At 33.2% G+C, this 27,779-nt stretch overlaps 1 protein-coding gene across 1 annotated transcript in view; it reads right to left on the bottom strand.

Annotated features, from left to right (window-relative positions):
* Nucleotides 1-27,779, bottom strand: part of LOC118188599 (SEC14-like protein 2) — a 123,451-nt gene that overhangs the window by 80,795 nt on the left and 14,877 nt on the right. The window lies entirely within an intron of this gene.

Genomic DNA, 27,779 nt, shown 5'->3' with positions numbered 1-27,779 from the left:
AGAAGAAATTCTATCAAATATCTGTACATTGAGGAAGTAAAATATTTTAGCTAATTCAAACACTAATTTTGAAATTTAATGTTTAAGATGCATTTGCTACATCAACATTTTAATTGAAAAAATCCGACTAAGCTTTTTATTAATTTAAAAGATTATTTACTTTCTCACAGGATATAAATACACAGTCCGTGCACTGCTTCTTTGTTGGAAAAAGGACACTAACAAATTCTTAATGAATATAGTAATATGAGTCTTGTGTAGATACGCAGCTCGTCAAATTTCTCTCATCTCAGGGTATGTAATAAATATCAAACTCGAGTTTCCGCTTAGGTATGGTGCCTCTGCTTTGGAATATGTTGATGTTTTATTCCTTCATTAATTTTTTGATCAGTCGTTCCATCTGGCCTTATTACATTAACTAAATGGGATAGTTTGGTATCGTGTAGAAAGGTTGGTTATATGTCATTGTTTGCAGAAGACCTATTAATCATTCCATTTCCCTTTCGAGAGAATTATAGTACATCGGCTGGTATTATAACTCAAAATGAAAAAAATTAAAAAATTAAGAAAACTAATTTTGAGGCCACATTTAGAAATATTTCATTAAAGAATTTAGGGAGGAAAGTCGATTAAAATTAATGACCATAGGATTTTCCATTCAATCATTGCGATCAAATATGCTATAAACCATTTAAAATGCGAGGGACAATCAACATTCCATATTTTAATAGGGAATACAAAATACCTTTAATGTTTTTCTACAATCCAATGTATTGCTACTTTCTAATACATTTTGATTGCCCACCAGTGGTCGAGTGGTAAAAGCTGCTGAAAACTGGCAGTTGGGTCCGAGGTTCGAGTCCCGGCGAACGCAATGGCTGCGTGGGCATTTTCATGGCTTTCTCCATGCATAACGCGGATATCAATCAGTTTCCCTTAAAAAGTCCTACACGGAGCATCCCTCCTTTTCCATGTAGTGCCAAACAGCGGAAAACGTAATAAATAAAATTTAAAAAGTATATTTTAAACTTATTTCTTACAGAGTAGCGGGCTGTAATACAGAGAATTCAAGAGTGTAAAAACAGAAGACTCTCATATTTTACATTAACATATTCACACTAATTTTCTACATTTTGGGTCCAATGCATAGCATATTTTGTAATTTGTAGCAACTAATTAATGTGGAAGTATCTCGGTTAGAATAATTTTATTCATGTGAAGTTTTAATAAATTTTCCAGATTGTTTACAAGGTAAAGTGGTTTCTAATTGCTCATAAAGTCTTTGATCTCTTGGCACATTTTCTCTTGGCAGTTGAAGCTGCAAATATCCTGCCCCTCTTCCAAAATAAATAAATAAATAAATAAATAAATTTTAAAAAAATCAGACTTGAACTTGAGAACTCTGTTTTCTGATTCTATTAAAGAAGCTTGAGAATTGGATTGGATTACTTGGACTCGGAAAAGCACTCGAGGGAGATATGCCTCGTGGAGGACTTTCTAAGATAAACTAGCTAATATTCGCGTTACACTTAGGAAAAAACATGAAAATTTCCATGCAAGTAGTTTATTTACTGAGATCTGAACATAGAGTGAATTACCAGTGTTCAGCAATTTTGCTGCTTCGCCACTGGTGAAAATGGAAATGACAGATTTCAGATTTTTTTAAAATTAAATTTTAAAATTGGAAGCACCTGCAAATCATAAACCTCATAAGTTAACATTGAAGAAGCCTGAAACATAAACCTTTTAAGTTAATTCTTCTCTTACATAACCTTGCGTTATAAAATGTATATTGCATACATTATAAATACGTTTAAAATAAGCTCATTAAAACTAAAGTGGAAGATAATAAATTGCGGGGTATTACTGGCCTTAAGTAAACCCTTTTTTATAAACAATAAGGTGCTAAGATGAATGCAATTGGTTGGAAGAGAGTTGTTTTGAGTAAATTTATTTTTAAGAATTATCTTCTAGGATTTGGTTAGTTTATTATTAAAAAGATTGATAAAGTAAAATATTAAGATGCAAGTAGGATTGATGAAATATTTTTAATAATAGAAGGAAAACATAATGTTACTTAATGAATGGGGTGTGAGGTATTAAGATCATTAAGTACAAAATTCAAGACCAAATGTAAAATTTAATTTTTCAAAGTGATATACACTGCGGAAAAAAAAATTGGACAGTTCTATATCTCCCGTTCTACTGAGCCGATTGACAAAATTCAAATTGCGTTTTTCATGTCTCGAAAGCACGACTTAGGATACATATTAGATTTATATATAGCATTGTTCTAACACAGGTATTTTGAAACAAAATCGGACTTTTTCGGAAATAACATACCAATATTTTTCCATATTTCGAGTCTAGGACTCAAATTGTGCCTAGATATTAAATTTTGTAAAATTTGGGGCGAAATTTACGGAGAAATTCAAAAATTTACCTTGGCGAATTTTTCTAAGTTTGCGCCAAGAAATAATTCACTTGGCAAAGTTCTTAATTTACAGCAACCTATTTTCTTTTTCTTTTTTTCATTGCAGACGAGCGGGAAAAAGTCATCGTTCATACTTTCAAATAATTTTAACAAAGTGCGTAAACCCCATTTGGCGTTATTATCGCTTATAACAAATATGCCAAATTTCAAAACTCCCCAAAATGTATATTCATGTATATCTTAGAAAATTTTGAATAAAAACTTTAATTTTTTGCAGGTACGCTTAGAAATACGTCTACTTTAAGATGGTCAAATTTTTATAGATTATAATTCAAAAACGTTTTTGAAAAATTATAAAAATTACTTAAATATACAAATTTTAAACATAAATCAGGAAAAATGGATAAATTTTATTTGGAATGAACCTGAATTTCGAAATGTGAAAGGAAAAATCAAATAAGTTTAATAAAAAAAAGAGAGATTATTAAATATATATCAAACTCAATTAACGTTGAGGAGTTAAAATTTTGAGAGCTAATTTTTTAAAAATTACTCATGCGATTTTTACAAAACTTGGTAGTTTGGCGTAATTTGAGTCGTAGAATGGAAATATGGAAAAAAATGCCATGCTATTTCAGAAAAAGTCCGATTTTGTGTCAAAATACCTATATCAGAACGATGCTATATATAAATCTAATACATATCATAAGTCGAGCTTTCGAGACGTGAAAAACGCAAGTTGAATTTCGTCAATCGGCCCAGCAGAACGGGATATAGAACTGTCCCCCCGCCCTTTCTTTCTTTCTTTCTTTCTTTTTCTTTTTCTTTTTTTTTTTTTTTTTTCGCAGTGTACTTATTAAGCTTTTAATAATGCAAAATGCTATCAGAAATTTTATGAAAGCATAAATGCAACGGAACCTGGATCTGTCATTCCCGAAATGATAATTTTCCGGGATATATTCGTCATTTCTGGTCCCGAACGAAATTTTGTAGGAATAATGTTATTTATTCCTACATCCACTATTGATCCAACTTATAATTTTTGGCATGTTAATCGCTTGCAAATACCGTTCACGCTACAGTATTCCGCAGATGTTTTGTTTAGACCTTCTCTTTGAACAGTTAATCTAACAACACAGTGACGCAGTAATACTTCGTAGGTGACCTTCAGCTCTCATTTTACAGTATTAGCTTTATTTAGGAGTCTTACTTTATTGTAAGTTGCAATATGTTTATTTCAGTTAGTTTTCAGGGATATCAGGGTTAGTTTCCAGTTTAAGTTTATAAGAAGTACCGTGGAAGAAGATGAAACAGATAAAAATGGACTGGAGCTTGACCAGAACTTAAAATACTTTGTAAAAAATTACTGTGAGAAGTGGATGCAACGTGGACCAGGAAAACATTCCAAGTCTGGGATAGTCTTATTTTCAATTTTGAGAAAATTTACCCAAGAAACTATAACGCTTTTACGTTAACTAATCAATTATGATTTTGATCTTTACTTTAAGTTCTTTCGGTATTCCTCACCAGAATGCAAATAAGTTTTTAGTGTAATTAAACTGAGAGTTTGGGGATCATAGCCAGAGAGAGTCAAAGTTTCTGGCACTCGCGCTGTTCTGTTAGATTTTTCCAATTGTATCTAAATGCAGTTATCTCAGCTTTTGCATTCTCTCGCACCTGTTACTTTAAACTTTTGCGCCGGTAAATTATTTCAACCAGCTTGTTATTTAGTATTTGACTGTGTAATCTCAGAGTACTTTGTCAACGTTTAAATTTAAGTATCTGACATTGTTTTAATTCACATTGCCACAAACAGCCCTTTATGTTGAAAGTTCAGTTTAATAAAAAGGTTGTTGAAACCTTTGCAATTTGTCGTACTATTTCAGACATAGTGATAACTGCTACATGTCTTGTAAGGTTGCAGGACTCAACTTCAATTTCAACTGTAGTGTAATCTTATAAAATAAAGTTCAACGTACCATTTCTTAGTTAACAGGTAGCTTTTTTCAATGCAGTGCACTAATGTTGAAATTAATACATGTTATTGTAATAAGTTACTTATTTACAATATATAATAGTGTCTAAGTTTAACCATTGTTTTTCTTCAATCTCCTTTCAAAACGAATGATCGAGATTCTTCAGTTGTTAGGAAACGGTGAATCCTCATTGAAATGACGCTTAAGAATTGGATACAGGTCAGCTTTCTCTGACTAACAATTTCTGAATTTACCTAATCTTAGTTGTTTTAAGTATATTATAATCTACTTTTGTTATAATATGCAGAATTTGTTTTAAAAGCGAACACGTTAATACAAGCAAGTACTTAATATAGAATATGGAAACATCTTTCAGACTTGTCCCTAAGCTGAAAAATAAACTTCTGATGTTCCCTGGAAAACTAAGCTTTCCTTGAAATGAGCTAAAGGAAATAACTGAAAAAGATAAGCATATTTTATCGTATATTATGCCATTTGCGTTTCAAATTACATTTCAGGCCCTCGGTTCTTTAATAAGAATACTAGTTTCCTGTATGTGGTTTGGTTTGGCAAAGTTGCTGCTTATTTAATAAAAATATGCAAAAATAAAAACTGCAGAATAAGCGAAAGAGGAAAATTAAAGTTTATTGCATAATAATACTGCAAAAGCATTTTTTTAAAGAAAGAAGTTACAGTTGATGTCCAAATTATACCATTAATTTGTATTATCGAGTAAAAAGTTTCCTTAAAAAAAGCCTTTTTTTTTTTTTTTTTTTTTTTTTTTTTTTGTTAGTCCAATAACTTCTTGTTTTATTTTTAAATAAGAGGATAAGTAGGGGATTATCTTTTCTTTCTCACTTCACTTGGCAATTATTTGCCTATTAGTCAGACAATAATAAAGAGTCCATTTAGTAATGATTGCACTGAATGTGAAATTATAGCTGAAATAATGAACATTAAAAAATCATTATGTAGAGCGTCATCTCTATGAAACATTAAAAAATGTCATTATACTGGTTATGCATTATAGTTCATGCACTTCAAGAAATATTTGTGCAATACTTATAAGGTATTTCTCCCACTTCCCTAGCGTACGGTGTAACGGTAGCACGCTGGGCCGGTATTCCAGAGGTCCGTGGTTTCGATTCGCGGCGAAGGCGGTTGCATATTTTTCATCTTTTCTGCTTCGAATTAACCTAATGACTCTACATGCTATAAAATGTAAAATCAGTTGAGTATCGCTTACTGTTTTAAATTATATTACCTATATATTATATTACTTATATTTCAGCGGTTTTTTTTTTTTTTTTTTTTTTCTTTCGAAATGTGATGCAAAATCATGACAGCGTTTTAATATGATCATTAGAGAGACGCAGGCAGACACTTTCTGAATCATAATTAAGAAATGGAACTTAATCGTAGTAAAATTGGAATTAAGCTCCTTGAAACTCACCCTAAAGAATTGTATTTAACGAAATCTAAATTTAGGTAAGCTCCTAATTATCCTTTTTACCTTTCTCTGAATGGAGAAGATCACCATTTTCACAGCTCCGTTATAAACTCGCTGGTATTGGTGTCTCAAACCACTGGCAGATGAAAGAATATTGCGCTGTAGTTTCTCGTACATAAACACAGAAACGCTGTTTCAGCTTACTCAATCGCGACTATATACCCATTTCATAACATATCTCTATAAAATTTCAAAATAATAGGAATACAGTTGAAAAATTTACACTCCTCAGTAAAACTGTTAATTTTATGGAATTAATTTTAGGAAGAATTTTGTAAGCATGCAGTGTCCGGAAAGCTACAAAATAACTCCCTTCTGTTACTGTGTAACTTTGCTCTTGTCTGTCTAGCTTTGATTTCGCGGACATAGAATGGTTCGCATAATTATCTCGCACTAAGAAAACTAAAGATTTTTTTTTTTTTCTATATCGCGTCTTCTCAGTTTAAGAATTTCATAGGGCTAACGAACATAACACAGACATTCTTAATTAGCATTTCTCAATCTTGGTGAGTGGACTTCAAGTGGTCCTCGAAGCCTGTCTTTGTAGTTATAAAAGATTTCCAAAAAGAACAAAAATAAAATTCAAATTAACTGCGTATACCACTATAGATGGAAATCTCAGAGTTGGAAACTACACATGGCAATCGTCAATCCCTTTTTCTTCCAAGACTGGCTATTTATGAAATTTATTACCGGTTACCCTACCTATGAAATTCCCATTCTAGTCTTAGCAAGAAAAGAGGGATTTTAAGCACTATGAGGTAAACGGTACTGTTCTGTTATCAGGACCGGATACAGAAATGTATGCATGTAGGTAGGGATGTATGTGTTCATGTATGTATGTATATATGTAAGCACGAATGTATGTGTGCATATAGACATATATGCACACACATACATTCATACATTTCTGAATCTGGTCCCGATAACAGAGCAATAACCTTTCAACCCGATAACCTTTCAAACATAGAACAGTTATGTAAGAAACAACAGACTTATCTATCGCATTCATGTGAATACTAACATGTATTAAATTTTTAGAATGATTGATAGAAGATGAAGATTATCCAAACTCTATAACCTTAAATTATTAACAACAAATACAAGTTTTCTTCTTAACTGAATACTAATATGAAATTAAACGAATTTTAATTAATTATATTTTTAAAATTTAAGTACTATAGTGGTTGTAACATACGCTAAAAAAATGTCTTTCGAAGGCGTCAAGAATAAAATGTCCATAGAATTTTCTAATTCATAAACGTAGTATCCACCTGAAACATTTTAAAAAACGCTGATCTTAATAGTTCATTCATTTCAGCTAACAACTCATGAAGTGACTATCTGATAGACAGTGATTTGAACATTTGTATTCTTCAGTACATGTGCCGCTCCTCAAAATGAAACAAATTCTTTAAAATTGTTACCTGCTAATTCAAAATCTTTACAATAAGAAGTTCTTACTAACTTAAAAGATCATTCACATGGATTTTTATGGTCTTACAAGGGCAGCTAAATCAACATATTTTTTAAACACTTCAGTCACTTAATTGATCTGAAAAATAAACAGCTAATTGATGCCACAAAATCAGCAAGATTGTTGGCACTGGTTTTGGTTTGGTTTATTTAATTACGGCAAAGCACACTAGGGCTATCTGCCTAAGGGGAGAGATGCCTTCGTGGAGGACTTAAGGAAAACTGGCTCGTATACACGATTGTTGGCACTGAAAATGACGTAATTCCACTATTCATGTTTTTATTAACATTTGAAATAGTATCAGGAAAATATAGCTTTTTGCCAATTAAACATAATAGAACTTATTTTAGGGAAATTAATTATGGTGCCGTCAAGCTGGTTCGTATACTGAATTATCTCATTCATTTTATAAATCTTATTCTCAGAATATATGGTTTAATAAATTTTTAACGTCATTTCTATATATTTTCCTTATACTTGTGCATTTAGAGTTAAAAAAAAGTAACGAAATGAAAAGGTTAGTCGGTAGATTTTTCGGTGTTTCTATTAGATACAATGCTAAAAATCTTATGTCGACCACCACTTGACTTCCATATACGACCTATTGAATTACACACATTTTTCCTGCACTTTATTTAAACTTATTTCCTCGAATATTCTAACTTGAAAAACCGGTCCCTCAAGGCAAATTTGAATATGACATCAAAAGTTGCAAATTTTGAAATTAAGTATCCCGGTCAATTTTTGTCATGCTAGAGTCAAACTTCTTACAAGTTTTTTTTTTTTTTTTCGGGGGAGGGTGTACTGTTCTATTATTGGGACCGGATCCTGAAACGCATGAATGTATGCACGTTTTATGTATACATGTGCAAATATGTATATATGTATACACACACATATATTTGTACTTACATATAGGCCAAAATAGGCTAGAGGGCAAAAGTATATGCAGAAAAATTTACAGTTTAAATATAAAATATATAAATCTTTAATTCTAACAAAACATCCTTTCTTACCATCCTTTCGGTTTCAGATAAGCTTATCATAACTTCTAGTTTACAATATATAACGACAGCCTTTTTAAGAAAAACATAATAAATTGCGAAGGAATTTATTTTCTATAAGTACTTGTATAAGTAAAATTATTTCATAATTTAAGTAATTAATTTATATACAAATATTTTTGCTTCTATTTATTTGATTAAGTATTATATTACCTAAAACTTGTTTTGATACGTTGGAGTGTCAATTAATTAGTTTAATTCTTTTAAATTTAAAATACCTTCTTTCTTCAAAAAGTTTTATTATGGTTAATGATTTGAAAATCGAGGTAAACTATTTCTCGTTCACTTGCATTGGTCTTATTAATTTGTAAACACGAAGGGTAGATTTGGACTTTTTCTATGGACCCGAAATTATAACATCCCCCTATATATGTATGTATTCTTTTCAAAGACCTTACAGCTCGTTAACTGAAGACTTTATAATATTTTCTTAATAGCTAATTTTCATTATTTCATCTACTTTCAGCCAGAATTAGTTTGATCGAAGTTCTAACGTTTAAAACAAGTCGCCATTTTGTCTTCAAAACCGCCTTGCAAGATTCACCCGAAGCTTTTCCCGCTTATGTTAAACAATACCACACGAATGGACGGAGATTTTTTTTTTTTTTTTCAGCCTAGTATTCCCCAAATACGTATTCGCCAAATACATATTTCGCCAAATGCAATTTCGCCTTTTGTATTCCTTGCACCACGTGCTTCTTTCCATCCATCTCGGGCCCACCAGCGGCCGAGCGGTAAGGTCGCTGAACACTGGTAGTTCGGTCCGAGGTTCGAATCCCGCAAACGGGCTGGCTGCATGGGTGTTTTCGTGATTTTCCCCATGTGTAACGTGTATACGAGCCAGTTTCCCTTAGAAAGTCCTCCACGAAGGCATCCCTCCCCTTAGGCAGATAGCCCTAGTGTGCTTTGCCATAATTAAATACACCACCACACCTCCATCCATCTCTTTTCAACAATTGTAATAATTTCTAGTTCTAGCAACCCTGTTCTATCGAGTTTTAAACAAAGAATTTTGGCATCCCGCCTTTTCATGTGAATTTCTATTAAGAAAATTAACACCATTTTGAGAAAAATCAACCCGGACTTCAATAGTAAGTTATTTTTCAACTTTTAAAATTTAATGTTTTATTTTTAACACGCTTAGTTTAAGTTTGCAGCTCCAAAAAGAATAAGATTTCGTTATTACTTATTTAAAAATTAACAATTTTAAGAGCTTAAAAAGATTACAACTTCAAGTTTACAAGACAGCTCTTTTTTAATTGTAAGTTTGATTACTCGTAAACTGTTTCATAATTTATATGAATAACGTTTCCGGTATATTTATGTACAGTTCTATTAGTTTCTCTTAGGTTACTATAATTTATATATTTAAATTTAAATTTTGTTTATTTTGTTCATTTTTCTTTAATTTGGTATATTTTTATATTTACTGTAATTTTAATTCAAAGATCAAGGAATAGCATGTAGGGGTGGCTCTTTAATAGGTGTAAGACTATTCAGAAATAATATTTCAAAAAGGAAATTAATTTACAACGGCTTTTGGGTCATGCAGTGTCGACAGGAAATAAACGTATTGTCCAGCAAGCATTAATTGACCCGGATTAATGTTTTAAACACTTACTCCTTGGCAGGTTATGTATGAAGCATTATAATTTATTTTTTCAGTTATTCTTTAATTTTAATGATTATACCACCGTTTAAACAAATTTTAACTTCCCTTACAAAAAGTTTAGATATCCAACTTTGAGTACAATTAATGGTACTATTCCGTTTTGAGGACCGTAAATAATTGTAGCGAAAATGTATGCGCAAAAGCGCCAAATCTAGCGTACGCGCTGATTTCACATTGCGTAAGTTTATATACTAGTTCTATATTTCTTAAGACGCCATTGAAATACTAGTTTAATTTTTAAATCCTTTTTTGATATCCTATGGATTTAACAATTTGCGAATTGCCCATGACGAAAAGTCTGCAATAGAACTTTTTCAAAGAAAAGGCATCATTCATTATAGAAAATTATTTTTGAACAACATGAAATTATGCTTTAGCGATAACTCGGTTGCGAAATGGCGATGCAGGAATCCATTCAGTTATTTTTAGCCTTTTATTATATTGGATTATTAGGATTGGATTATTTAATTATGGCAAAGCACACGAGGGATATCTGCCTAAAAGGAGGGATAGCCTTCGTGGAGGACTTTCTAAGGGAACTCGTATACACGTTACACATGGGGAAAACCACGAAAACGCCCATGCAGCCAGCCCGTTCGCGGGATTCGAACCTCCGACCGAACTACCAGTGTTCAGCGTCTTTACCACTCGGCCGCTGGTGGACCCCTTTTTTATATAAATTATAATAATGATCTGAAATAGTTATTTACTCTTATGCTTCCATTCAGTTATGTTTATCCTTTTTTATACAAATTATAATAATAAAAAAGCATTATATGAAATTAACCTTTCATATAAATTAAAACAATAATCTTTAGATAGTTATTTACTATTATACTTCCTTTCTTGCGTTACGGTTGCCGCAATTATTTTTGGCAGCACTGGCATCAACAATAGTTTGGCGACTTTTTTACGGTCCTCAAAACGGAATAGTACCCAATTAATTTTCGTTTTTAATATTACGACATCGTAAATTTGCCTTATATCGTTTTCCTCAGATAGGATAATCATAATAGCTATTCCTTTTAAACTCAATCTCTCTCTCTCTCTATATATATATACAATTTTGGTACTGCCGATTGCAATAAAAAAGGGAAGTGTATAATTCGATACTGTAGCAATTCCATATAAAAAATTTCAGCGTTCTACGGCTAATCGTTTTTTGAGTTATGTGAGATACAGACATCACGAACAAAATCCCTTTTAAATCTATTTTACAATCCGTTTTGGAAAAAATAGACCTTTATTGTGTGCAGACATCACGCAAGGATTCGGGAACGGTCAAAATGGATATTTTTGTTGAAATATGAAACTCAAAATTTTTCTCAGTTACAATACTTCGTACAAGGAAGTAAAAAAGGGAACTTCCTATACTCGGATAATAACTTCTAAATAAAGGTACAGGAAAACAAATCCACTGAATAGTTCCATATAAAATGTCCTGTATTAAATGCACATCATGTTCTTCTAAGTAATTTTTGCAGAGGAGGGAATTTAATACTATTACATAATATTTATACTCTTTTATAAGAGCGTATATATTTCATTTCACAAGCAAAGTACGCAGACCAGTGAGAACAGCAGCATGGAAAGCTGATATAATTTTTGGGCGACATCTCGGCTTACTTTAGAATCTAAAATTTAGACTAATGTTAACAATAAGTGTTTTATTTTGCTTCATATAATTTTAAACTTATCGTATAATTTTAAAAAATGAATAAATGAAAAATTGCTTTTTACCTATTCATGATATTTACTTCACTAAACAAATTATGTCTAATATAGAAAAGCTTTAAAAACATTGTTGCGTTTTTCTGACACCAGTTGTTACTTTATTTTATTCCTTCACGTTCGTACGGGGTTCGTAGATTTGGAGTGAGTAACGACGACACTTGATGAAGTATCGAAACACACTTTATTTAGCCAATATTAATCAGGGCAGCTCCAAAGTCACTTTTTACAGTCGTCGAAGATCTACTATACACTCGCTGGAACAATCAGCGACGCAGCCTTCAGGTTATCAGACTTATCACGGTGGAGACAGCTTCACTGCAAAGCACCAGAGCACTCTGCTTGGTCGCTCTCGGAACTCCACGAACTCTCTAGACCAGTGTTTCCCAACCTTTTTTGTGCTATGCCCCACCTAATCCTCTCTAAAATTTTTAAGCTCCCCTTAGCATATACAAAATTTTTAATATTTAAAAATTGAAATTTTCACGAACGAAACTTCAATGATAGCTTTTAGGAAGAAATGACTACGAAATTTTGTGAGCAAACACAGTAAGTGAACTTTCAAAACATGGAGCACTGAAATTCAAGAAAAAACTCATTTTAGTGAAAGTTTTTATTTTAAGTATTAGTAATTTTTATTATTTAAATTTAGCGAGTTCCTTGCGCTTGATACTTGCTGCAAAGAAATTTTATGTCAGATTCCAATTTAGATAACTTGAATCTCAAGTCTCCCGGTTTCATTATATCCAACCGATTTTTTTAGCAGCAAATTATTTATAGCACTAAATCCGCATTTAGAAAAATATGAAGATGGAAACGGTAACAATAGTTCTCTTGCAAATTTTGTTGCATTTGGATATCTGATTCTGATTTCCTCAGAAAGCTATGTCACCGTTCCTTTTATATTAAATAAAGTTTTAATTGACTCATCATTTTGCATTTCTGCGAGTTCTTCTTTTTACTGCATATTTTAAATATCAGCCAAATCCACTAGCATTGGCTGTATCATCCAAGTTGGAAAATCAATTTAAGTTATAAAATCTTTTAAATCAGCCGATAAAATTTTCAGATGATCGACAATAACAAGTATAGCGGTAGTCACGTCACATTTTTGGAGCCAATGAGACTTTTCAAAATTTTTGTGGTAAATAGTATATGACTGACATAATTCAACAAAGATAATGAAACCAAATATCTTCCTTTTGCATCATAAGTTTTATTTGCTCCTTGAAGTTGTTTACTTAATATATTTAATTTTTTAAAGATATCGGCTAAATAACTCGCAATTGCCTTGTTATCATCCGTTAACGGATTTTTCATTTCAGGTTTGTTGCTTAAAAAATAACTAAGAGTATCAAATAGTTCCATAAATCTTTCCAAGCAGTTCCCTTTCGACAGCCTTATTACTTCAGTGTGAAGTACATGTCTCATATAGTCTTCATTTTTTTTCTTCATAAAATAACTTGAAAAGATGTTCACATTTGGCCCTAGCTTTAATAGCAGTGATACACTTTATAACTGAATTTAGTACTTCATTTAGAACAGGTGAATTGTTTTTACCTACCAGGTTTTCTCTATGAATAACACAATGCGCAAGAAGCATTTTTGGATTCTCATCTTTTATCAATTTTAAGCAACCCTTTTTCTTATTCCGTGCTTTATTTTATTTTTCAACCATCATATTAGGAGCACCATCTGCAGTACAAGATGTATTATATTTTTTATTGGTATATTTTTTATATCTACGTAATTTTTTAGCTTACTATAAATATCTTTGGAGGTAGTGATGCTTTCTAATGATTTACAGAACATTTCTTCGGCAAAATCCCCTTTATGAATATATCTTACACAAGTTGCAAATACGGCTTCACTGTCTCTCAAAGTTGGTTCATCCATCTGCACCGAAAATTTTCTTGTTTTCAGCTTTTCAACAAGTTGTATTTCAATATCCTCATTTAATCTTTCTTCTGCAAACAGTATTGTTATTTAGTGACATAGCTTTAACGTCTTTGTCATTTTTTTTCTAGAACAGTTATAAATGCTGATATTGATGGTTTGATTAAATTCTACCCTATAGTACGGCTTTTCCCAGATTAAGCGATAAGTAATGAAATTTGATAAATAGCCTCAAGAGCACGATTAACAGTTGCATTATGAGCAGTAAATAGACATTTTAATATTACTCTTTTTTCAAAAATTTTTCTTAAAGTGTGAAAATAATTCGAATGTGATTTAATACCAGCATTATGTTTCGGCTTCAAATGTGCCTCAAGACGACCTAGTTTCATTGATTTGTTGGTCAGGCATTATTGGCATAAAAGGACAAAAGTTGACCGTTTATGGACCGGCTATGAAACCAAATTTTAAATATGGCTCCGAATACCGACGAACGTTTTTTCTTGCTTGCACCCCTCATTTCACTAAGGGCTGAAAGAAATAAATATAAGATCAATATAAACAAAGCTGAAAGCAGCTACTGTTGCCATTCAAGGAAAAAATAATATACCGGTTGCCATTCCTACAGTAAAAAATAAAATAAATTCGTTGGCTGAAATGTGCGAGAAACGTCTGGAAAGCATACTAAGTCAGTTATTTAAACGCCTTTAAAAGCGTTTAAATGTCCATGTCTACAGCGAGAATTCTTTATAAAATATTTAAAATGCACCGCAATTTAAAAACTTTTTCACGTATACATCACTTACATTTTTCTTTATTTTGGGAAATAAAAAATGAAATTTCAAAAAATTTTGACTTCATGAAACATATTTAGAACGTCCTTTGTCCCGTTTGAATGTCCTTTGGGTGGCTTGGCAAACGCGGTCAACAGCAGGAGACTGACGTTAATTACGGAAGGAGAAAGTGAACGGCTGTGTCGGGGATCATAAGGGGAGATATATTTAAAAAAAAAGTGTTTTTAGGTCTCATTCAGTATCAGTATATCAGTATATCATTAACGTAATTAATGAAATCCATTTGAAACCAAAATAGGATTTGCATTAGTAAATTATAGTTAAGAATAATGGCCCCCATTGTTCTGATTATTACTGGAATAATTTAAAGATTAAATCCGATAGTATCTTAAGATGTTTTTGCAGTTGGAAAAACAAGAATATAACTCATTTTGATTCACCTTTCTTTTCTTTATGAATGACGAATATCTGTTTGCCATACACGTGATCAAATAGGGAATAAGTGTTTAATCCGTAAAATTATAATTATTGATTAACATTTCCTATAACTACTTCTAATTGAGGCTTTCTAAGAGCAACCCCCTTAATTTTGACTTTCAGCTTTTAATTTTAGACTTAAATATGAGCATAGAATCTACCTTTAAATAATGGGATTTTTTTTAAACACTGTGGCATGAGAGTGCCTAGTAATAATAGTTTTAGCGTCGCTAAGAATCATTTTCTGGATTCTCATATTGATTTTTTTCCTAAAAATATTAAAAGCTGCAATTGACGAGTATGAGCAATGCATAATACATACATATATAACGTAAGCATACCATAAAGAAAATGAACCCCCAACAAAAGCTGATCGACTGCTATTGAACTCTAAAGAGGGGTTTATCAGAGGGAAAATGGCAATTAAAATAAATTAAAATTCCATTTAATTGATTTTAATTATTTATTTATTGTATCGATTTATTACTTATTGTAATGGATTGGAATATTTGAATATGAATTAGCTGACTACTTAAGAAAAATATTATGACTGCGAGAATCGGAAAAAAAAACATTTCTTGAATATTTACTTTCTTATAGAATGCAGATGAATTCATTTTTACTCAACGAAAATCAAAATTTAGTAGCTAATTAATCTGTCCTGTATCGAGCACTTTAGTTCAGTGATCCGTATTAATGTGCGCTTTTTTTTTTTTAAATTAAATGCTTCAAGAATAATTAGAAAAGGGCATAATTCTCTTCTTACCCTTAAATTCTTCAATAAAAAAACTGCATTTTCAGCTATAACCAAATGAAATAATTTTCTAAATATAATTCAGTGTAGAAAAAAAATAAGATACATAAAGAGCTAGGAAATGGAATCAGCGTTGCGATTCTCTTTAAGAAATATGGTGAAGCTTAGCAAAAAGTCTACGAAGTGAAGTAATTCCGTAGAATATTTTCTCTTTATGATTAAATTGCACTTTATAAACGACATGTAAATACTATTTAATGTATATGTGTGGATGTGTGTGTGTGTGGCTCACTAGCGGCTGAGCTGTAAAATCGTTGAACTCTGGCAGGTCGATCCGGGGTTCGAATCCGGATCGACGGGGATGGCTGTATTGGCGTTTTCGAGGTTTTCCCCACGTGTAACGTGCATAAGAGTCAGTTTTGCTTAGAAAGTTCTCCACGAGGCACCCTTACCCTTAGGCAAATAACCGTCGAATGCTTTGCTATAATCAAACAAACCAGACCAAACAATAGATATATAAATAAGTAGCTTAAAAAACTGCTATATTTTACGTATACTTATCAAGTAGTATTTCAATATATATAATGATTAAAAGAAAGGAAAAGTCGGATCCTAACTGATTATATATAATGTAATCCCTATGAAGACCCTAACAATTCTTTCTCACTTAAAGTCGTAACCCAAAAAGAGAATAAATTAAACTTCAGATACGTATACAATACTGAATCTAATACAAAAAATACAAAATATAAAAATAAATTATATATGTACGAAACCTAACTAACTATTTATATTGATATTACGTAAATATAGGTATGGTAATGAACATTGTATAATAAAGATATTTTATACCTTGTTCTATATTTGATTCCATTTATATATACCTATACATAGATATATATAATTTAAGGATTCCATTTAAGGATTATAGTAGTAGTTAATACTACTACATATAAAACACAAAAGTGCATCAATAATGTATTTTTCAGTATTATTTAACTTCATTCTTAAGAATTTTCTGCAATCTAGTTTGCGTTATTTTATTCATAAATCTCAAATAAAAACAGCTATTGTTTATATGTCATTAGAAAATTAATCAAAAAGCAGATGTAACAACAATGTAATTGAGAAACAGTCCTTAGCCGTGAAAAGGTTGAAAGCTATTCGGTTATGACTATTATCTCACATACTCAGCTACTTCGCATACATGGAACATAGCATTCGAAATGAAAAACTCAATATTTACTACAAATTCATTCGTGTAACAAATATCTGTCTTTCTACACCTATGGCTTTAAAAAAAGATGTTATTTATCTTACATTTTATCATTAAGTAATACATTTTCATTGTACAAAATTGCATTCATTCGAAGAATTCAATTTGTATTTTCCTCTGTATAAAACTGATTGTAGAGAAGTTAGATGTTTAAACGACCCCCAAGACCACGAGCAAGATTATTCTCTACTTTTCAGCCCCCCTGAGAAAAAAGGGGTTCTAAATTTACGACCTGACCGCATATGAGGGTATTTCGTCCTTTGTCCTCTTAAATTCTGGACGAGTCCATTTTTGCATTGCCCCCTTGTGGAGCGTGGGCCCCACGTTGGGAAACACGGCTCTAGACTCTCCACGCTACAACTCGCAATGCACTCGACGATACACAAGGGTATAGCTCTCGACTCTTCGGTTCAGTCGTTCCGGAAGCTCAAAACGCTCTCTCGACGATGCACTAACCGCGACAGACTATGAAACTCTTTTTGGTGCACTCGACGACCCACTCGGTACTCGCTGCCCGGCTGTCAACTCGATCTAGTGGTTAGCGATGCTGGCAGGGATTGACTCGCTAGACGAGACACCAACTCGATACTAACTATCTCGCACTCTAGACGAGGCACACTCTCCCTCCCTGACTGCGGAACAGCAGGGTTTATATAGCTTTCGGCTTGTGTTCGAGAACATTCTGGGCTAAGCCGGTAAGAATTCGTTCCAGAAGGTTCTCCATCCGTCTATGGCATATCGCCAATTTCGTCGCTAAACGTCGCCAAATGGGCGATTTCTCGCCAAATGAGGCAACCCATTCTAATTAATGCTTTTTTAGAAGTCCACTTGTTTTCGTTTCATTGCGATTACACAGAAAGGCGCGGCTAAAATTTCAGCTGCTTTTGTAGTCTGTTAAGATTTGAAATAAGTTTTTAATTTTACTTTTGTTGCTGCTTGTCAGTACTGGAGCCGTTTTGCAATTAGTAAGCTTTATACATGTATATACTTTTCTCGAATTGCCGCTTTGAACAATATAGTGATTAGTGTGGGGCTGACCACTATACCAGCAGGTATAGTAGCTCTCCGGGGCTCAAAACTTGGCTGCCGAATCGCTGGGCTCCGGAAGAAGCCTTGGGTGTTCGTAATTCTCACACCATGCAAACCGAAAGCGTGTGAGGCTATACTGGAGAATTCTGTGCTGTCCCCCCCGAGGCAACAACTTGCTACTGATTCATTAGTTCCAAAATGGCAATTAACCCCTTCACAAAGAGAAAGTCCGCCTTGGTAGATCTAGTGGTTAGCGATGCTGGCTGCCGTATCGATGGATACAAGTTTGAATCTCAGAGAAAGTTTGGATGTTTGTAAGCGTAAAATTTCTTTGCGGCATAGGAAAAGTTAAAACACATGACGACTCAAAAGATCTTTCGAGTGGTTTGCTGGTAGGAAAAGAAGGGTAGGATGCCCTTAGAACTATCCCTCCGGGAATTCTCCTTCAAAATTGGGATCGAACTGAACAAATTCGTATTGTCATCTGTTAGGTGCTCAAGGTTCAAGAAACAATTGACAGAATCCTGCGGCCCTTGCTACGATAAAATTCGTAGACCTGTTCTGATATCATCAGACAAAGGAGAAAAGGCATAACAATGTTTCTCGAGCGTGATACTTTATGCAAGAGTCCTTAATTCCAAGAGCACCATTATGAGCTCAAAGGTTGTTTAAATGCAACTCTTTCTGTCATGAATTATGTAATACTTCTAACAGTGTTTACATTTATAAAATACCTTATTAAAGCTGTGAAAGTTTATGAAGTATGGAAAATAAGTAAGGAAAAATATGAAGTATAAAAGTAGGCTAAACAGAAATATACGGTGTTCTCTTTGACTTGAAATATGTAATACAGTAAATCCTAGTTAATATGAATCCCAAATGACCGAAAAATCAAAAATCGAGTTCGTGTTAATAAGTATTCAAATTTTATTTTTGGAATAGTTTTTTTCCCTACATATTAACCATTTGCAGAATATAGGTACATACGTACTACAGTGTATACGTTGTCGCAGAAAACAGTACAGTATTACATTAATTATTGTACTGTTAAACTAAAAAATATTATTTGCAGAAAATCAGTTTCTGGTAAAAAATTCCAGTATATTGCGCTCTGGCACGAGGGAATAAATCTACTTGGTCTGCCAGCTGTACTTATGGCTTCCATAAAACTATTGGTTATTTCGTATGTCGCAGCAAAATGTTCTAAAGCAGCGGTTCTCAACCTTTTGACTAATGCGTACCATCTAAACAAAAATTGAAAACCTTTAGTATCACCACTACAAAGTACTACTACCACCATCACTCCTGAACAAAGCTCAGATAGCATAAACTTACTAGTGTTAGAGAAAAAACGTAATCAGGATGTTGGGGTTTTAATTTTTGAATTTAATAGTTAAAAATACTTTGCTTCTTTGGGTACCATCTATTTTTCTCTTGCGTACCACCAGTTGAGAACCCCTGTTCTAAAGTATTGAAGGCGTTAAGACTTCCTGGAGGATGGACAGAATGAAATTATCCTTCTCACTTTCTTCTGATGACATTTCTTTCACTTCAAACACGACTGCTTCTACATCAGATTCCACTGGAGCAATATTGTCATCTGCATTAATAAATTCTTAAACCAGTATATTGCGTATACTGGTTTACTGGTAATTTTAGCAATTAAAAATTTTCTTCCTTTTCGCTGGAAGTCAGTTGTACTATTTTCACAACCATTACGATGTAGGCTGGTAATAACGTTAAGTTGAAAATCGGTATTTCTAAGTTTCATTGTAAAGTTTTTGAAATGATAGTATACAGGATATGGAGCTAACCCCTTATTAAATGAAATGCAAATTTGTTAATAAGGTCGAGTTCCCAGATTGATAATGCCATTAACATACTGAAGTTTGATTTTATCGAGGGATATTACTGAAAATATTTAGGAAAATAAAACAATCGCAAATACGCATACACACGTATATATGATTATCATTCAATGCAAATAGCTGGATGTTTTGCAGGAAACGAACATAGTGAAGGAAGAATTTTTAAATCTTGACTTAAATGATTTTAATCTTGACTTTTAATGATATAGTCATAGATTTGCGTTGGATAACATAAACAGACTTTGAAAGAAATTTTTCTTCTTGCACCAGTAATTTGACTAAGCACTATACTCCTTATTTTCAAGGTTCTTTGGACGTAAATTTGAATATGATTATGTTTCGCAACGGCGATAATTATTTAAAATATTTTTGCTGAAGTGGACGCTCGGTTTTAATTAAATAAATGACGAATTTCCTGCTTAATTTCCTTATTTTAATTTAGATCAGATCACTCCAGAAAATAAATTAATTTTTGTTTAGTCACTTTCTTTGCTATGTATTGTAATGTTATTAGCAGCACTTACGGCAAAGTTCGGGAAAACTGCAATTAATTTCGATTAAAAGAACAGAGAAAACTTTTTTCAACTTGGCCTGATTTTCTACATTTTCCCAGTGCATAAAGCATATCAACTATTATTATCGCTTTGTTTTCTACGTAGGAATGGAATTATAATGACTGTAAAAGTTTTCGTTGCAGAAATTAACTGAACCACTGTATAACATTTATAGTAATAAAAAACAGTTGAATGAAAAAAGCTGAAACTGGAGACATCGGTTATAAAAAAAATATAATACAACGTAATTTTCGTTTTAAGTATGCTCAGCTTCCTCAATCTGACAGATGTCCGAAGCCATAGAAAAACGAAAGGGCTTGTTATCTATGTTTTAAAAAAAAGGATTTGGGCTTCATATACGAGTCTTGCTGACCAAGACTTTTTATAAATTGTTCTATTCGGCTTGTGTTTGAGGAAATGTTGAAATTTCTACATTTTCATAGCAAATTGGCTATTTAGAAAATTTAGCGTAAATAAATGAAATTGGAATGTAATGGAAATAATACAGAGGAATTAAAAAAAGAATTTGAGAATAAGTGGTAAATAGAGAAAAAAATGGTGCAGTTAGTCTTTCGTCTGGCGTCTTATTCGCAACCTTTCTTTATACACTGGTGTGCAAAAATTAAGGACGAAGTCGAAAAATTAGTATATCAGCTGAACGAAGAGGCAGAGCGGACAGAAAGACCAATCAGGAGATTAAGTAAGGTGATGTACGGTAGCACATGCGCAGATATGCAGGTAGACGTAATGGGGGAGTGTCTGAGTAGTATAAAGCATGTTGTCGGTGTAAGATCAGTATTTCTGGCAAAGAGATTACACGCCGTATAGCAGTTAAAATCACACCGAGTTGCTGCCTCAGCGAGAAATGGCGAATAATCTATCTGTTAGACGACATCTGGGTGCTTTTACCCGAGGTCGAATAATTGGGAAGTTGAAGGAAGGCCTCAGTGTGACAAGTGTGGCTGCAGAGTTCGGAATTGCTCACAGCATCGTTTCACGACTTTGGAGACAATTTCAAACTACAGGAACAGCTATCCGGGGGTTTAGTAGTGGTCGTCCTCGAGGAACCACACCCGCAGATGACCGGCATATTGCCTTACTTGCCAGAAGAAACAGGCGGCAGACAGCGGGAGAAATCGCTAGACACACGACACAGGCGACTGAACGACCGATATCACGTTTTACCGTGGCCAGAAGACTGCACGGTGGTGGTCTGTTTACACGACGCCCTGTACGGTGTGTACCTCTAACGCCTGCCCATCGGAGAAGGCGTTCTCTGTGATGCCCGGAACACCGGAATTGGAGAGACAATGAATGGAGCAGAGTACTCTTTACAGATGAGAACAGATTCAGTCTGAGTAGCGATTCTCATCGCATACTCATCTGAAGAGAGCGGGGAAGCCGCAATCATCCCTCGAACATCATTGAAAGGAACAGGTATGGAGGTGGCGGTGTTCTCGTTTGGGGAGGCATCATGCTTGGTAGTCGTACAGACCTTCACATCTTCGACGCAGGTTCAGTCAACGGGACCCGTTATTGTAACGAGATTCTTTTTATTGCGTCTTTTTAGAGGCGCTATGGGTCCGCAGTTCCTTTTCATGGACGACAATGCACCATGTCATCGCACAGTAGCTGCCGAACAGCTCTTAGAGAGTGAGGATATTGAACGTATGGATTGGCCGGCACGATCTCCGGATCTCAATCCCATCGAGCATGTATGGGATTTTCTAGGCAGACGCTTGGCAGCTCGTACCTTACCACCAGTAACGATTCCGGAGCTTCGATTGGCGCTGCAAGACGAATAGGCAGCAATGCCTCAACAAATCATTGACACCCTCATTCTCAGCATGGGCAGACGCTGTGAAACCTGCCTAGCAGTCAGGGGAGATCATATCCCCTATTAAAGACCGGATGTTTCTTGCTGGACACCCATCACAGGGATGTTTCGGCCTTCAGTCGCATTGCGCTCCATACTACTTTTTCAATAGAGCTTCTTTTATCCCTTTGATTTCTCTTTTAGTAAGTGTTGCTTTCATTACTCATGTCCTTACGTATTGGGGATCTTACGGTATTAAATGTGTTGATATGGAAAGCTTTTGCACAAAGTTATCGTCTCGTCCTTAATTTTTGCACACCAGTGTATATTTAAGCTCTTGTTCTTCCAAGTACTGATGATTCTTCACATTAATTCACACTCATCGAGAGAAATTTTATGCATTATTCTTTGATTTTTAATGACCTAATAAGGTCATATGTCATTATAACAATTACATATAATAAGAATAATTTCGAAAAATACTTAAATTCTTTTTATTGATTTGTACTGATTACAAAAAATATCAAATTGTATTTCGTGATAATTTAATTACGCGTGTAAAAGATTAAGTATTTTTTTTACGAAAATGAAGCGAAATATGTAAAGGCTTTATGAAACCAGAATAAATATTTCCCGATGAATAAAATGAGCACAATGTGTAGAATAATAACACGTATTCTTTAATGTCTTGTATGTTATAACTATATCAAAAATGAGTTTTAAATTTTATTGAGCAACGAAATTTCAAGATCACGAATTTCTCTTTATTTAATTAATGTAAAAATGGTTGCAAGGAAAATGTATTTCACGAAGAATATATCATGAAGACTCTCATCGGCATCCAAACGGTTGAATTTGAAATGAAATTTGACTAGTTTTATCCTTCGAAGAAGTTCTTGAAAATGCTCTTTCAGTGTAAATTTATATCCAATCTATACTAGAAGAATCCGTCATAGATTATTGCAATTCAGATTTATTTGAGTTTTCTATGATAAATTCTTTTAATACAGTTTGCAAGATAGGGGCAAAAGTCTTAACTGTAATACGAACTAGTGACTTAATATTAAAACCAAATTAATCTTTTTCATTCTCTTTCAGGCAGAACTTGAACTTATGTCAATGTCTGCTAATGACAGACTATTGACACACTGAACATTACCAAAAGAATTTTCTGCCATGAGAAAATGAGTGATAAATACATATCCATTATGTTATTTAATAATCGATATTTATTTTATTTTTAATTCTTCAAAATTTAATTTTACGTAAAGGACCTTTCTTATTCGTACTGTGTACTCTTCAAGCTATGTTTGACCATTACCTATATGCGTGTTTATTCGTATTCTAATGCAACTAATTCTAATACAGTCTCTATTATACAGTTATTTACAGTTCTAGATAAATTCTTCATATTGTTACGTACGTACGGGTTCGTAATGTATTGAATGAACACAGAGCCGATGAAAACTCAATGAAGTTTATTTTTTCAGAAAGACTTTACATCTGTGGAATTTTCCACCCAAAATTCTTACAGCTCCTCTCGGTATGACAGAGCACAATCAATAGCTACTAATTCAAACTACTAAGAACCTCAAAAGCATAAGCTTGCACAGTAATCTCTCAGTACAAGGAACACTCAATACTTTGAGCTAAACTCTGAACTAAACTGAAAACTGATGCTCTCTCCAGTCTTATATATTTCCTCAATTCCCCCCCCCCCCCGAGAAATTTCCAGTACCTTCGATTCCTCGAAATCGCTGGAAGGAATACACAGTTACAGTTACATAGGGCGGATAAAGTTACAGTTACATCGTAAATAGGACAAGTTGGTTACACAGAGATCGAACCAAAATGTCGCCAAGGAAAACAATTCAAATTTATATTAATTTGCTATCTGATAATCTAAAGTTTGTTATTTGCAAGACAATTTTTTTGGCTACAATTGGTAAGTCAAACACATTGATACTATTAAATACAAACTATTAAATTTTCAGACTGACGTTTAATTCAAATAATTCTAATATATTTAATTAATCATTAAATAACTGACTTTAATTTAAATTAAAAATAAACAAATTAATAAAACTTTCTAAGTTGGCAGAGAAAGCTATCCAAGTGGTACACCAGAATAAATGACACCTTAGTCTCTTTATGTTACTTGTTAAATTTTTTTTACAAACATAAATAAAAATACACATGTTTGTACATAAATAATTATAAACGACTTTATTTCCTATTGCAACTTGATGGCATTTCAGTTCGGATAAAGTTCAAAGCCTTGGAGAAAAATTACTAGAAATTACTTTCCTCACGGATGGTAGACGCTTGTGCGTTAATCGGATTATTTTCTTATTAATTTTTGACTGTGGGGAAAAAAACTGTTTACATATAAATGTATTCACAAAGCGATTATTCATAGCTTGAAAGTTCGTAACTGAGCGTATTTATTTTTTGACAAGTGCAAAAATCTGTACCTTGAGATCTTTAAGTAAGATTTATAGCACACTACAAATTAATTAGCTCTTTATAGACACTTTTGGAGTGTTATTCATGTTCTTTTCTAATGATAACGAAAATTATGCAAAGTCGGAATTCAAATAATTAAAACCTCGAAATCTTTGCAATACCGTATATGTAGCAAATATGTTATTGAAATGTATTCGAAGGCCCCATAAAACATCTTCGGGGGCCGCCAGTTTGAGATCACTGGCTTAAATGACTCATGCAAAATCGTCAGGGAAAATGTATTTTTATATAGTATACAGTCCTATTAAGATACTGGAACCGTTCATACAGAGCTCTCTCAGAAGCACTCAATGCCCACTTGCCTCCGTTTACGTGAGAGAAAAGAGAGTTTTGATCAGATATTAGGATGATTTGGGAGATCTTCTAATACCTAAGGTCTTAGTCCCGCCCTTGTGAGCCCAGTCAAAAATCAAATTCTGGGTTTACTTTGAAATTAACCTGTATAGATTTAAACTTTATTGCGTTCGGAAGCAAGCTACTTAAAAGCAATAATATAAGCAGCCACACATATTTCTGAAAGTAAGTGGAGAAATGATTTTGTTTATTCCAAATTGCATCAATATTACACTTTATTTCACAAGAAAGACGCAAGAGAGTTTTCACTGTATTCGTATTTATTTATTTTAGCTTTTTTACTTGCTTCTAGAATAAGCTGAATAACCTTGATTAGTCATGCTATACCCTTCTTCTTCATTAAATTAACCGAGTTTTTATTCCGTAAAAAGAAACTGTCAGTTTTTATTACATTCGTTAAGAGAAACTGTCGCAGGTAATCACGTTGCGTAAAGATTATTAAGATACCTCCTGTGAATATGGATGCATAGGCATGCTGTTTCCGTTTCCTTTTTCATGATGTGAGTGAAATATTCACACGAGGTTGAAAACCGGATAATTTTCCTGTAGCTTTAAAAAAAAATAACAAAATAATAAATAAAGCTATGAGAATTATCTTTATTTGCATTCACCATTATCGGTCAGATATCGGTTTCTGAAAGAAACATTACATTACAGTGGGTTACGTAATCAAAAATGAAGTTTTATATATATATATATATATATATATATATATATATATATATATAATAAGTTCATAAATGCAAACTACATAACATATCGGATTAATCATGCGTCTTATATAGATATTTTGTGCCCACCAGCGACCGAGCGGTAACGTCGCTGAACACTGGTAGTTCGGTCTGAGGTTCGAATCCCGCGAAAGGGCTGGCTACATGGGTGTTTTCGTGGTTTTCCCCATGTGTAACGTGTATGCGAGCCAGTTTCTCTTAAAAAGTCCTCCACGAAGACATCCCTCCCCTTAGGCAGATAGCCCTTGAGGCTTTGTTGTAATTAACTAACCTAACCTTTCCGTATGCTAAAAATAGATTAAACTAGTAGAAAAGATCCTAAATTCAGAGAAGCAGTTGAAATAATACTTTAACGCACTTAAAAAAATCTTATGGTTGTCTAAATAAATGTACTTTTTCAAGTAAGATGAACTGACTACAAGCCTTTCATCCAGTCAGGTTAGGTTATTTGAATATGGCAAAGCACACAGCGACTTCGCAGATGACTTTTTAAGGAAAACTGACTGGTATTCAAAGTTCACATCGGAAAAACCACGAAAATCAACCAATGCAGCCAGATGATTCGGCTGAGTTAGAACCGAGGTAGAATTACCAGTATTCAGTGGTCCTAGCCACTCGGTCTTTTAACTAAAAATTCTCGAATTTAAAATAGCTATTCCGTAAGAAGCGCTTACTAACTGAATGAAGACATAGTAACCCAGCCAACACAAGAAGAAAGCATAAATTTCCCCCCCCCCCCCAAAATGTCAAATGCGACAGCATATGGGGCCATCCAGTAGCAAATATGCAAAAAGTTACAACTTTTATCAACAGGGTTCAAATGATGTGATGGTAAAAAGGCACTACAGTTTATTTCTCAAAAGGAACAAAATCATTCGGAAATGCTAATATAAAGCAGCAAACCATATCTGTGACTGAAATGTCACGGAAATTGAAGCCAATCGGATAAATAAATTTTTGAGTAAAAAAATTACAAAAAATTAACTTCTAAAAATTGGCTGTATTAGTATAGCTTTGCAGTACTGCTAATGTATAATATTATAGATTTTGGAAATGTGGATAATCAGCTGTGCGGTTGCTGAAAATCGAACAGTGGATTTCCCATTTGGTAGCTGGATCTACTCCATCGCAAAGACACGCGTGGGAGGAATGCCTTACTTCTTACATAATGAACTGAAAAAGTAATCTTAAATATGTGTTTAATATTTCTTTAACCTTCATCTGTATGTTTAGCCGCAATTTTTAGAAATTGTATAAATTAGGAAAACTCACTGTTTTTATTTTTAAAAAAATATAACATCAAAAGCCGAGCTATAATTTGATTATTTAGAGGTGATACTTAAAAGTAGAGGTTAAGTAAAAAGAAACGCTTTGTTCTTGGTTTTAATAGGAAGTTTCGTTAAAATATACTGAATCTGTATTCCGAGTACGGTATAAGGAAAGAAGAAATTATATGTAATAATATTTTTTCCCATAAAATTTGACTTTGAATTCCTTATTTCCAATTCTCTTGTATCTGATTATGTTTATTTTCCCGCTTTGGAAAACACAACATTACTTCCTTCTAAAATACATGACAACAAAGACTCGTCAACAATAAAAGTCATTACAATTTATTTCTTCTAACTGATTGCATAATCAAGATAATAGGATATTTAATAAGGAGCATTTTCATGCGAGGTCCTTACTGTCCTTACTGTAAAGCTTTCTCCCCATATAAAAGCGTAATAGGCAATTCAGCTGTAGAAAGTCCATATAATAATTTTACATTAAAAAAAAAAAAAAAAAAATGCAGCATTATTTTCCCCTTTTTTCGTGCGTATCCTACTCAGCATTGGGC

This window comes from Stegodyphus dumicola, chromosome X1 (genome assembly GCF_044657685.1).
Source record: "Stegodyphus dumicola isolate Sdum_Otavi_A_Nest chromosome X1, ASM4465768v1".
NCBI classification, from domain to species: Eukaryota; Metazoa; Arthropoda; class Arachnida; order Araneae; family Eresidae; genus Stegodyphus; species Stegodyphus dumicola.
The sequence above is the reverse complement of the archived record's forward strand: the minus strand, read 5'-3'. Positions and strand labels throughout refer to the sequence as shown.